Below are 13,914 nucleotides of genomic sequence, written 5' to 3' on the forward strand. Positions count from 1 at the left end.
GCGCTGATATGAAACTTACTGGCAGATTAAAACTGCGTGCCGGACCGAGACTCGAACTCGGGACCTTTGCCTCTCGCGGGCAAGTGCTCTACCAACTGAGCCACCCAAGCACGACTCACCTTCCATCCTCGCAGCCTTACTTCTGCCAGTACCTCGTCTCCTAACTTCCAAAGTTAACAGAAGCTCTCCTGCAAACTTGCAGAACTAGCACTCCTGAAAGAAATAATATTGCGGAGACATGGCATAGCTACAGCCTGGGGAATGTTTCCAGAATGAGATTTTCACTCTGCAGCGGAGTGTGCGCTGATATGAAACTTACTGGCAGATTAAAACTGCGTGCCGGACCGAGACTCGAACTTGGGACCTTTGCCTCTCGCGGGCATGTGCTCTACCAACCGAGCCACCCAAGCACGACTCACCCTCCATCCTCGCAGCCTTACTTCTGCCAGTACCTCGTCTCCTAACTTCCAAAGTTAACAGAAGCTCTCCTGCAAACTTGCAGAACTAGCACTCCTGAAAGAAAGGATATTGCGGAGACATGGCATAGCTACAGCCTGGGGAATGTTTCCAGAATGAGATTTTCACTCTGCAGCGGAGTGTGCGCTAATATGAAACTTACTGGCTGATTAAAACTGCGTGCCGGACCGAGACTCGAACTTGGGACCTTTGCCTCTCGCGGGGCTAGTGCTCTACCAACTGAGCCACCCAAGCACGACTCACGCCCCATCCTCACAGCATTATTTCTGCAAGTACTTCGTCTCCTTCCGTCCAAAGTTAACAGAAGCTCTCCTCCGAACCTTGCAGAACTAGCACTCCTGAAAGAAAGGATATTGCGGAGACATGGCATAGCCACAGCCTGGGGAATGTTTCCAGAATGAGATTTTCACTCTGCAGCGGAGTGTGCGCTGATATGAAACTTACTGGCAGATTAAAACTGCGTGCCGGACCGAGACTCGAACTCGGGACCTTTGCCTCTCGCGGGCAATTGCTCTACCAACTGAGCCACCCAAGCACGACTCACGCCCCATCCTCACAGCATTATTTCTGCAAGTACTTCGTCTCCTTCCGTCCAAAGTTAACAGAAGCTCTCCTCCGAACCTTGCAGAACTAGCACTCCTGAAAGAAAGGATATTGCGGAGACATGGCATAGCTACAGCCTGGGGAATGTTTCCAGAATGAGATTTTCACTCTGCAGCGGAGTGTGCGCTGATATGAAACTTACTGGCAGATTAAAACTGCGTGCCGGACCGAGACTCGAACTTGGGACCTTTGCCTCTCGCGGGCATGTGCTCTACCAACCGAGCCACCCAAGCACGACTCACCCTCCATCCTCGCAGCCTTACTTCTGCCAGTACTTCGTCTCCTAACTTCCAAAGTTAACAGAAGCTCTCCTGCAAACTTGCAGAACTAGCACTCCTGAAAGAAAGGATATTGCGGAGACATGGCATAGCTACAGCCTGGGGAATGTTTCCAGAATGAGATTTTCACTCTGCAGCGGAGTGTGCGCTGATATGAAACTTACTGGCAGATTAAAACTGCGTGCCGGACCGAGACTCGAACTCGGGACCTTTGCCTCTCGCGGGCAATTGCTCTACCAACTGAGCCACCCAAGCACGACTCACGCCCCATCCTCACAGCATTATTTCTGCAAGTACTTCGTCTCCTTCCGTCCAAAGTTAACAGAAGCTCTCCTCCGAACCTTGCAGAACTAGCACTCCTGAAAGAAAGGATATTGCGGAGACATGGCATAGCTACAGCCTGGGGAATGTTTCCAGAATGAGATTTTCACTCTGCAGCGGAGTGTGCGCTGATATGAAACTTACTGGCAGATTAAAACTGCGTGCCGGACCGAGACTCGAACTCGGGACCTTTGCCTCTCGCGGGCAAGTGCTCTACCAACTGAGCCACCCAAGCACGACTCACCCTCCATCCTCGCAGCCTTACTTCTGCCAGTACCTCGTCTCCTAACTTCCAAAGTTAACAGAAGCTCTCCTGCAAACTTGCAGAACTAGCACTCCTGAAAGAAAGGATATTGCGGAGACATGGCATAGCTACAGCCTGGGGAATGTTTCCAGAATGAGATTTTCACTCTGCAGCGGAGTGTGCGCTGAAATGAAACTTACTGGCAGATTAAAACTGCGTGCCGGACCGAGACTCGAACTCGGGACCTTTGCCTCTCGCGGGCAAGTGCTCTACCAACTGAGCCACCCAAGCACGACTCACCCTCCATCCTCGCAGCCTTACTTCTGCCAGTACCTCGTCTCCTAACTTCCAAAGTTAACAGAAGCTCTCCTGCAAACTTGCAGAACTAGCACTCCTGAAAGAAAGGATATTGCGGAGACATGGCATAGCTACAGCCTGGGGAATGTTTCCAGAATGAGATTTTCACTCTGCAGCGGAGTGTGCGCTGATATGAAACTTACTGGCAGATTAAAACTGCGTGCCGGACCGAGACTCGAACTTGGGACCTTTGCCTCTCGCGGGCATGTGCTCTACCAACCGAGCCACCCAAGCACGACTCACCCTCCATCCTCGCAGCCTTACTTCTGCCAGTACCTCGTCTCCTAACTTCCAAAGTTAACAGAAGCTCTCCTGCAAACTTGCAGAACTAGCACTTCTGAGAGAAAGGATATTGCGGAGACATGGCATAGCTACAGCCTGGGGAATGTTTCCAGAATGAGATTTTCACTCTGCAGCGGAGTGTGCGCTGATATGAAACTTACTGGCAGATTAAAACTGCGTGCCGGACCGAGACTCGAACTTGGGACCTTTGCCTCTCGCGGGCAATTGCTCTACCAACTGAGCCACCCAAGCACGACTCACGCCCCATCCTCACAGCATTATTTCTGCAAGTACTTCGTCTCCTAACTTCCAAAGTTAACAGAAGCTTTCCTCCGAACCTTGCAGAACTAGCACTCCTGAAAGAAAGGATATTGCGGAGACATGGCATAGCCACAGCCTGGGGAATGTTTCCAGAATGAGATTTTCACTCTGCAGCGGAGTGTGCGCTGATATGAAACTTACTGGCAGATTAAAACTGCGTGCCGGACCGAGACTCGAACTCGGGACCTTTGCCTCTCGCGGGCAATTGCTCTACCAACCGAGCCACCCAAGCACGACTCACGCCCCATCCTCACAGCATTATTTCTGCAAGTACTTCGTCTCCTTCCGTCCAAAGTTAACAGAAGCTCTCCTCCGAACCTTGCAGAACTAGCACTCCTGAAAGAAAGGATATTGCGGAGACATGGCATAGCTACAGCCTGGGGAATGTTTCCAGAATGAGATTTTCACTCTGCAGCGGAGTGTGCGCTGATATGAAACTTACTGGCAGATTAAAACTGCGTGCCGGACCGAGACTCGAACTCGGGACCTTTGCCACTCGCGGGCAAGTGCTCTACCAACCGAGCCATCCAAGCACAACTCACGCCCCATCCTCACAGCATTACTTCTGCCAGTACCTCGTCTCCTATCTTCCAAAGTTAACAGAAGCTCTCCTGCGAACCTTGCAGAACTAGCACTCCTGAAAGAAAGGATATTGCGGAGACATGGCATAGCTACAGCCTGGGGAATGTTTCCAGAATGAGATTTTCACTCTGCTGCGGAGTGTGCGCTGATATGAAACTTCCTGGCAGATTGAAACTGCGTGCCGGACCGAGACTCGAACTCGGGACATTTGCTCTTGGGGGCAAGTGCTCTACCAACTGTGCCACCCAAGCACGACTCACGCCCCATCCTCACAGCTTTACTTTTGCCAGTACCTCGTCTCCAACCTTCCAAAGTTAACAGAAGCTCTCCTGCGAACCTTGCAGAACTAGCACTCCTGAAAGAAAGGATATTGCGGAGACATGGCATAGCTACAGCCTGGGGAAAGTTTCCAGAATGAGATTTTCACTCTGCTGCGGAGTGTGCGCTGATATGAAACTTCCTGGCAGATTAAAACTGCGTTCCGGACCGAGACTCGAACTCGGGACATTTGCCTCTTGGGGGCAAGTGCTCTACCAACTGAGCCACCCAAGCACGACTCACGCTATATCCTCACAGCTTTACTTCTGCCAGTACCTCGTCTCCTACCTTCCAAAGTTAACAGAAGCTCTCCTGCGAACCTTGCAGAACTAGCACTCCTGAAAGAAAGGATATTGCGGAGACATGGCATAGCTACAGCCTGGGGAATGTTTCCAGAATGAGATTTTCACTCTGCTGCGGACTGTGCGCTGATATGAAACCTCCTAGCAGATTAAAACTGCGGGCCGGACCGAGAGTCGAACTCGGGACATTTGCCTCACGCGGGAAGGTGCACTACCAACCGAGGCACCCAAGCACAACTCACGCTCCATCGTCGCAGCTTTACTTCTGTCAGTACCTCGTTTCCTACCTTCCAAAGTTAACAGAAGCCCTCCTGCGGACCTTGCAGAACTAGCACTCCTGAAAGAAAGGATATTGCAGACACATGGCATAGCTACAGCCTGGGGAATGTTTCCAGAATGAGATTTTCACTCTGCAGCGGTGTGTGCGCTGATATGAAACTTCCTGGCAGATTAAAACTACGTGCCGGACCGAGACTCGAAGTCGGGAACTTTGCCTCTCGCAGGCAAGTGCTCTACCAACCCAGCCACCCAAGCACAACTCACGCTCCATCCTCACAGCTTTACTTCTGCCAGTACCTCGTCTCCTACCTTCCAAAGTTAACAGAAGCTCTCCTGCGAACCTTGCAGAACTAGCACTCCTGAAAGAAAGGATATTGCGGAGAAATGGCATAGCCACAGCCTGGGGAATGTTTCCAGAATGAGATTTTCACTCTGCAGCGAAATGTGCGCTGATATGAAACTTTCTGGCAGATTAAAACTGCGTGCCGGACCGAGACACGAACTCGGGACCTTTGCCTCTCGCGGGCAAGTGCTCTACCAACTGAGCCACCCAAGCACGACTCACGCCCCATCCTCACAGCTTTACTTCTGCCAGTACCGCGTCTCCTACCTTCCAAAGTTAACAGAAGCTCTCCTGCGAAGTTTGCAGAACTAGGACTCCTGAAAGAAAGGGTATTGCGGAGATATGGCATAGCCACAGCCTGGGGAATGTTTCCAGAATGAGATTTTCACTCTGCAGCGGAGTATCCGCTGATATGAAACTTCCTAGCAGATTACAACTGCTTGCCGAACCGAGACTCGAATTCGGGACCTTTGCTTCTCGGAGGCAAGTGCTCTACCAACCGAGCCACCCAAGCACAACTCACGCCCCATCCTCACAGCTTTACTTCTGCCAGTACCTCGTCTCCTACCTTCCAAAGTTAACAGAAGCTCTCCTGCGAACCTTGCAGAACTAGCACTCCTGAAAGAAAGGATATTGCGGAGACATGGCATAGCCACAGCCTGGGGAATGTTTCCAGAATGAGATTTTCACTCTGAAGCGAAGTGTGCGCTGATATGAAACTTCCTGGCAGATTAAAACTGCGTGCCGTCCGAGATTCGAACTCGGGACATTTGCCTCTCGCGGGCAATTGCTCTACCAACTGAGCCACCCAAGCACGACTCACGCCCCATCCTCACAGCATTATTTCTGCAAGTACTTCGTCTCCTTCCGTCCAAAGTTAACAGAAGCTCTCCTCCAAAACTTGCACAACTAGCACTCCTGAAAGAAAGGATATTGCGGAGACATGGCATAGCCACAGCCTGGGGAATGTTTCCAGAATGAGATTTTCACTCTGCAGCGGAGTGTGCGCTGATATCAAACTTACTGGCAGATTAAAACTGCGTGCCGGACCGAGACTCGAATTCGGGACCTTTGCCTCTCGGAGGCAAGTGCTCTACCAACCGAGCCACCCAAGCACAACTCACGCCCCATCCTCACAGCTTTACTTCTGCCAGTACCTCGTCTCCTACCTTCCAAAGTTAACAGAAGCTCTCCTGCGAACCTTGCAGAACTAGCACTCCTGAAAGAAAGGATATTGCGGAGACATGGCATAACCACAGCCTGGGGAATGTTTCCAGAATGAGATTTTCACTCTGAAGCGAAGTGTGCGCTGATATGAAACTTCCTGGCAGATTAAAACTGCGTGCCGTCCGAGATTCGAACTCGGGACATTTGCCTCTCGCGGGCAATTGCTCTACCAACTGAGCCACCCAAGCACGACTCACGCCCCATCCTCACAGCATTATTTCTGCAAGTACTTCGTCTCCTTCCGTCCAAAGGTAACAGAAGCTCTCCTCCGAACCTTGCAGAACTAGCACTCCTGAAAGAAAGGATATTGCGGAGACATGGCATAGCCACAGCCTGGGGAATGTTTCCTGAATGAGATTTTCACTCTGCAGCGGAGTGTGCGCTGATATGAAACTTACTGGCAGATTAAAACTGCGTGCCGGACCGAGACTCGAACTCGGGACCTTTGCCTCTCGCGGGCAAGTGCTCTACCAACTGAGCCACCCAAGCACGACTCACCCTCCATCCTCGCAGCCTTACTTCTGCCAGTACCTCGTCTCCTAACTTCCAAAGTTAACAGAAGCTCTCCTGCAAACTTGCAGAACTAGCACTCCTGAAAGAAAGGATATTGCGGAGACATGGCATAGCTACAGCCTGGGGAATGTTTCCAGAATGAGATTTTCACTCTGCAGCGGAGTGTGCGCTGATATGAAACTTACTGGCAGATTAAAACTGCGTGCCGGACCAAGACTCGAACTTGGGACCTTTGCCTCTCGCGGGCATGTGCTCTACCAACCGAGCCACCCAAGCACGACTCACCCTCCATCCTCGCAGCCTTACTTCTGCCAGTACCTCGTCTCCTAACTTCCAAAGTTAACAGAAGCTCTGCTGCAAACTTGCAGAACTAGCACTCCTGAAAGAAAGGATATTGCGGAGACATGGCATAGCTACAGCCTGGGGAATGTTTCCAGAATGAGATTTTCACTCTGCAGCGGAGTGTGCGCTGATATGAAACTTACTGGCAGATTAAAACTGCGTGCCGGACCGAGACTCGAACTTGGGACCTTTGCCTCTCGCGGGCAAGTGCTCTACCAACTGAGCCACGCAAGCACGACTCACGCCCCATCCTCACAGCATTATTTCTGCAAGTACTTCGTCTCCTTCCGTCCAAAGTTAACAGAAGCTCTCCTCCGAACCTTGCAGAACTAGCACTCCTGAAAGAAAGGATATTGCGGAGACATGGCATAGCTACAGCCTGGGGAATGTTTCCAGAATGAGATTTTCACTCTGCAGCGGAGTGTGCGCTGATATGAAACTTACTGGCAGATTAAAACTGCGTGCCGGACCGAGACTCGAACTCGGGACCTTTGCCTCTCGCGGGCAATTGCTCTACCAACTGAGCCACCCAAGCACGACTCACGCCCCATCCTCACAGCATTATTTCTGCAAGTACTTCGTCTCCATCCGTCCAAAGTTAACAGAAGCTCTCCTGCGAACCTTGCAGAACTAGCACTCCTGAAAGAAAGGATATTGCGGAGACATGGCATAGCTACAGCCTGGGGATTGTTTCCAGAATGAGATTTTCACTCTGCAGCGGAGTGTGCGCTGATATGAAACTTACTGGCAGATTAAAACCGCGTGCCGGACCGAGACTCGAACTCGGGACCTTTGCCTCTCGCGGGCAAGTGCTCTACCAACTGAGCCACCCAAGCACGACTCACCCTCCATCCTCGCAGCCTTACTTCTGCCAGTACCTCGTCTCCTAACTTCCAAAGTTAACAGAAGCTCTCCTGCAAACTTGCAGAACTAGCACTCCTGAAAGAAAGGATATTGTGGAGACATGGCATAGCTACAGCCTGGGGAATGTTTCCAGAATGAGATTTTCACTCTGCAGCGTAGTGTGCACTGATATGAAACTTACTGGCAGATTAAAACTGCGTGCCGGACCGAGACTCGAACTCGGGACCTTTGCCTCTCGCGGGCAAGTGCTCTACCAACTGAGCCACCCAAGCACGACTCACCCTCCATCCTCGCAGCCTTACTTCTGCCAGTACCTCGTCTCCTAACTTCCAAAGTTAACAGAAGCTCTCCTGCAAACTTGCAGAACTAGCACTCCTGAAAGAAAGGATATTGCGGAGACATGGCATAGCTACAGCCTGGGGAATGTTTCCAGAATGAGATTTTCATTCTGCAGCGGAGTGTGCGCTGATATGAAACTTACTGGCAGATTAAAACTGCGTGCCGGACCGAGACTCGAACTTGGGACCTTTGCCTCTCGCGGGCATGTGCTCTACCAACCGAGCCAGCCAAGCACGACTCACCCTCCATCCTCGCAGCCTTACTTCTGCCAGTACCTCGTCTCCTAACTTCCAATGTTAACAGAAGCTCTCCTGCAAACTTGCAGAACTAGCACTCCTGAAAGAAAGGATATTGCGGAGACATGGCATAGCTACAGCCTGGGGAATGTTTCCAGAATGAGATTTTCACTCTGCAGCGGAGTGTGCGCTGATATGAAACTTACTGGCAGATTAAAACTGCGTGCCGGACCGAGACTCGAACTTGGGACCTTTGCCTCTCGCAGGCAATTGCTCTACCAACTGAGCCACCCAAGCACGACTCACGCCCCATCCTCACAGCATTATTTCTGCAAGTACTTCGTCTCCTTCCGTCCAAAGTTAACAGAAGCTCTCCTCCGAACCTCGCAGAACTAGCACTCCTGAAAGAAAGGATATTGCGGAGACATGGCATAGCTACAGCCTGGGGAATGTTTCCAGAATGAGATTTTCACTCTGCAGCGGTGTGTGCGCTGATATGAAACTTACTGGCAGATTAAAACTGCGTGCCGGACCGAGACTCGAACTCGGGACCTTTGCCTCTCGCGGGCAAGTGCTCTACCAACTGAGCCACCCAAGCACGACTCACCCTCCATCCTCGCAGCCTTACTTCTGCCAGTACCTCGTCTCCTTCCGTCCAAAGTTAACAGAAGATCTCCTCCGAACCTTGCAGAACTAGCACTCCTGAAAGAAAGGATATTGCGGAGACATGGCATAGCTACAGCCTGGGGAATGTTTCCAGAATGAGATTTTCACTCTGCAGCGGAGTGTGCGCTGATATGAAACTTCCTGGCAGATTAAAACTGCGTGCCGGACCGAGACTCGAACTCGGGACCTTTGCCTCTCGCGGGCAAGTGCTCTACCAACCTAGCCACCCAAACACGACTCACGCTCCATCCTCACAGGCTTACCTCTGCCAGTACCTCGTCTCCTAACTTCCAAAGTTAACAGAAGCTCTCCTGCAAACTTGCAGAACTAGCACTCCTGAAAGAAAGGATATTGCGGAGACATGGCATAGCTACAGCCTGGGGAATGTTTCCAGAATGAGATTTTCACTCTGCAGCGGAGTGTGCGCTGACATGTAACTTCCTGGCAGATTAAAACTGCGTGCCGGACCGAGACGCGAACTCGGGACATTTGCCTCCCGCGGGCAAGTGCTCTACCAACTGAGCCATCCAAGCACAACTTACGCCCCATGCTCACAGCTTTATTTCTGCCAGTACCTCGTCTGCTACATTCCAAAGTTAACAGAAGCTCTCCTGCGAACCTTGCAGAACTAGCACTCCTGAAAGAAAGGATATTGCGGAGACATGGCATAGCCACAGCCTGGGGAATGTTTCCAGAACGAGATTTTCACTCTGCAGCGGAGTGTGCGCTGATATGAAACTTACTGGCAGATTAAAACTGCGTGCCGGACCGAGACTCGAACTCGGGACCTTTGCCACTCGCGGGCAAGTGCTCTACCAACCGAGCCATCCAAGCACAACTCACGCCCCATCCTCACAGCATTACTTCTGCCAGTACCTCGTCTCCTACCTTCCAAAGTTAACAGAAGCTCTCCTGCGAACCTTGCAGAACTAGCACTCCTGAAAGAAAGGATATTGCGGAGACATGGCATAGCTACAGCCTGGGGGATGTTTCCAGAATGTGATTTTCACTCTGCAGCGGAGTGTGCGCTGATATGAAACTTCCTGGCAGATTAAAACTGCGTGCCGGACCGAGACTCGAACTCGGGACATTTGCCTCTTGCGGGCAAGTGCTCTACCAACCGAGCCACCCAAGCACAACTCACGCCCCATGCTCACAGCTTTATTTCTGCCAGTACCTCGTCTCCTACATTCCAAAGTTAACAGAAGCTCTCCTGCGAACCTTGCAGAACTAGCACTCCTGAAAGAAAGGATATTGCGGAGACATGGCATAGCCACAGCCTGGGGAATGTTTGCAGAATGAGATTTTCACTCTGCAGCGAAGTGTGCGCTGATATGAAACTTCCTGGCAGATTAAAACTGCGTGCTGTCCGAGACTCGAACTCGGGAACTTTGCCTCTCGCGGGCAAGTGCTCTACCAACTGAGCCACCCAAGCACGACTCACGCTCCATCCTCACAGCTTTACTTCTGCCAGTACCTCGTCTCCTACCTTCCAAAGTTAACAGAAGCTCTCCTGCGAACCTTGCAGAACTAGCACTCCTGAAAGAAAGGATATTGCGCAGACATGGCATAGCTACAGCCTGGGGAATGTTTCCAGAATGAGATTTTCACTCTGCTGCGGAGTGTGCGCTGATATGAAACTTCCTGGCAGATTGAAAATGCGTGCCGGACCGAGACTCGAACTCGGGACATTTGCCTCTTGGGGGCAAGTGCTCTACCAACTGTGCCACCCAAGCACGACTCACGCCCCATCCTCACAGGTTTACTTTTGCCAGTACCTCGTCTCCAACCTTCCAAAGTTAACAGAAGCTCTCCTGTGAACCTTGCAGAACTAGCACTCCTGAAAGAAAGGATATTGCGGAGACATGGCATAGCTACAGCCTGGGGAAAGTTTCCAAAATGAGATTTTCACTCTGCTGCGGAGTGTGCGCTGATATGAAACTTCCTGGCAGATTAAAACTGCGTGCTGGACCGAGACTCGAACTCGGGACATTTGCCTCTTGGGGGCAAGTGCTCTACCAACTGAGCCTCCCAAGCACGACTCACGCTCCATCCTCACAGCTTTACTTCTGCCAGTACCTCGTCTCCTACCTTCCAAAGTTAACAGAAGCTCTCCTGCGAACCTTGCAGAACTAGCACTCCTGAAAGAAAGGATATTGCGGAGACATGGCATAGCTACAGCCTGGGGATGTTTCCAGATTGAGATTTTCACTCTGCAGCGGTGTGTGCGCTGATATGAAACTTCCTGGCAGATTAAAACTGCGTGCCGGACCGAGACTCGAACTCAGGACCTTTGCCTCTCGGGGGCAAGTGCTCTACCAACTGAGCCACCAAAGCACAACTCACGCACCATGCTTACAGCTTTATTTCTGCCAGTACCTCGTCTCCTACCTTCCAAAGTTAACAGAAGCGCTCCTGCGAACCTTGCACAACTAGCACTCCTGAAAGAAAGGATATTGCGGTGACATGGCATAGCTACAGCATGGGGATAGTTTCCAGAACGAGATTTTCACTCTGCAGCGGAGTGTGCGCTGATATGAAACTTCCTGGCAGATTAAAACTGCGTGCCGGACCGAGACTCGAACTCGGGACATTTGCCTCTTGCGGGCAAGTGCTCTACCAACCGAGCCACCCAAGCACAACTCACGCTCCATCCTCACAGCTTTTTTTCTGCCAGTACCTCGTCTCCTACCTTCCAAAGTTAACAGAAGCTCTCCTGCGAACCTTGCAGAACTAGCACTCCTGAAAGAAAGGATATTGCGGAGACATGGCATAGCTACAGCCTGGGGAATGTTTCCAGAATGAGATTTTCACTCTGCTGAGAAGTGTGCGCTGATATGAAACTTCCTGGCAGATTAAAACTGCGTGCCGGACCGAGACTCGAACTCGGGACATTTGCCTCTTGCAGGCAAGTGCTCTACCAACCGAGCCACCCAAGCAGTACTCACGCCCCATGCTCACAGCTTTACTTCTGCCAGTACCTCGTCTCCTACCTTCCAAAGTTAACAGAAGCTCTACTGCGAACCTTGCAGAACTAGCACTCCTCAAAGAAAGGGTATTGCAAGGTAATGGCATAGCTACAGCCTATGGAATGTTTCCAGAATGAGATTTTCACTCTGCAGGGGAGTGTGCGCTGATATGAAACTTCCTGGCAGATTAAAACTGCGTGCCGGACCGAGACTCGAAATCGGGACCTTTGCCTCTCGGGGGCAAGTGCTCTACCAACCGAGCCACCCAAGCACAACTCACGCCCCATGCTCACAGCTTTATTTCTGCTAGTACCTCGTCTCCTACCGTCCAAAGTTAACAGAAGCTCTCCTGCGAACCTTGCAGAACTAGCACTCCTGAAATAAAGGATATTGCGGAGACATGGTATAGCTACAGCCTGGGGAATGTTTCGAGAATGAGATTTTCACTCTGCAGCGGAGTGTGCGCTGATATGAAACTTCGTGGAAGATTAAAACTGCGTGCCGGACCGAGACTCGAATTCGGGACATTTGCCTGTTGCGGGCAAGTGCTCTACCAACCGATCCACCCAAGCACAACTCACGCCCCATGCTCACAGCTTTATTTCTGCAAGTACCTCGTCTCCTACCGTCCAAAGTTAACAGAAGCTTTCCTGCGAACCTTGCAGAACTAGCGCTCCTGAAAGAAAGGATATTGCGGAGACATGACATAGCTAAAGCCTGGGGAATGTTTCCAGAATGAGATTTTCACTCTGCAGCGGAGTGTGCGCTGATATGAAACTTCCTGGCAGATTAAAACTGCGTGCCGGACCGAGACTCGAACTCGGGACATTTGCCTCTTGCGGGCAAGTGCTCTACCAACCGAGCCACCCAAGCACAACTCACGCCCCATGCTCACAGCTTTATTTCTGCCAGTACCTCGTCTCCTACCTTCCAAAGTTAACAGAAGCTCTACTGCGAACCTTGCAGAACTAGCACTCCTCAAAGAAAGGATATTGCGGAGACATGGCATAGCTACAGCCTGGGGAATGTTTCCAGAATGAGATTTTCACTCTGCAGCGGAGTGTGCGCAGATATGAAACCTCCTGGCAGATTAAAACTGCGTGCCGGACCGAGACTCGAACTCGGGACCTTTGCCTCTCGGGGGCAAGTGCTCTACCAACTGAGCCACCCAATCACGCCTCACGCTCCATCCTCACAGCTTTACTTCTGCCAGCACCTCGTCTCCTACGTTCCAAAGTTAACAGAAGCTCTCCTGCGAACCTTGCAGAACTAGCACTCCTGAAAGAAAGGATATTGCGGAGACATGGCATAGCTACAGCCTGGGGAATGTTTCCAGAATGAGATCTTCACTCTGCAGCGGAGTGTGCGCTGATATGAAACTTCCTGGCAGATTAAAACTGCGTGCCGGACCGAGACTCAAACTCGGGACATTTGCCTCTCGCGGGCAAGTGCTCTACCAACTGAGCCACCCAAGCACAACACACGCCCCATGCTCACAGCTTTATTTCTGCCAGTACCTCGTCTCCTACCTTCCAAAGTTAACAGAAGCTCTCCTGCGAACCTTGCAGAACTAGCACTCTTGAAAGAAAGGATATTGCGGAGACATGGCATAGCTACAGCCTGGGGAATGTTTCCAGAATGAGATTTTCACTCTGCAGCGGAGTGTGCGCTGATATGAAACTTCCTGGCAGATTAAAACTGCGTGCCGGACCGAGACTCGAACTCGGGACCTTTGCCTCTCTGGGGCAAGTGCTCTACCAACTGAGCCACCCAAGCACAACTCACGCCCCATGCTCACAGCTTTACTTCTGCCAGTACCTCGTCTCCTACCTTCCAAAGTTAACAGAAGCTTTCCTGCGAAACTTGCAGAGCTAGCACTCCTGAAAGAAAGGATAGTGCGGAGACATGGCATAGCTACAGCCTGGGGAATGTTTCCAGATAGAGATTTTCACTCTGCAGCGGAGTGTGCGCTGATATGAAACTTCCTGGCAGATTAAAACTGCGTGCCGGACCGAGACTCGAACTCGGGACATTTGCCTCTTGCGGGCAAG

At 51.3% G+C, this 13,914-nt stretch overlaps 1 non-coding gene across 1 annotated transcript; it reads right to left on the reverse strand.

The window, feature by feature from the left end:
• Positions 1 to 13,562: 13,562 nt before the first annotated feature.
• Positions 13,563 to 13,639, reverse strand: Trnas-aga (transfer RNA serine (anticodon AGA)). Its single transcript has one exon. It is a non-coding gene; the product is annotated as a tRNA-Ser (tRNA).
• Positions 13,640 to 13,914: the final 275 nt, after the last annotated feature.

This window comes from Schistocerca serialis, unplaced genomic scaffold (assembly GCF_023864345.2).
Source record: "Schistocerca serialis cubense isolate TAMUIC-IGC-003099 unplaced genomic scaffold, iqSchSeri2.2 HiC_scaffold_1420, whole genome shotgun sequence".
Lineage (NCBI taxonomy): Eukaryota > Metazoa > Arthropoda > Insecta > Orthoptera > Acrididae > Schistocerca > Schistocerca serialis.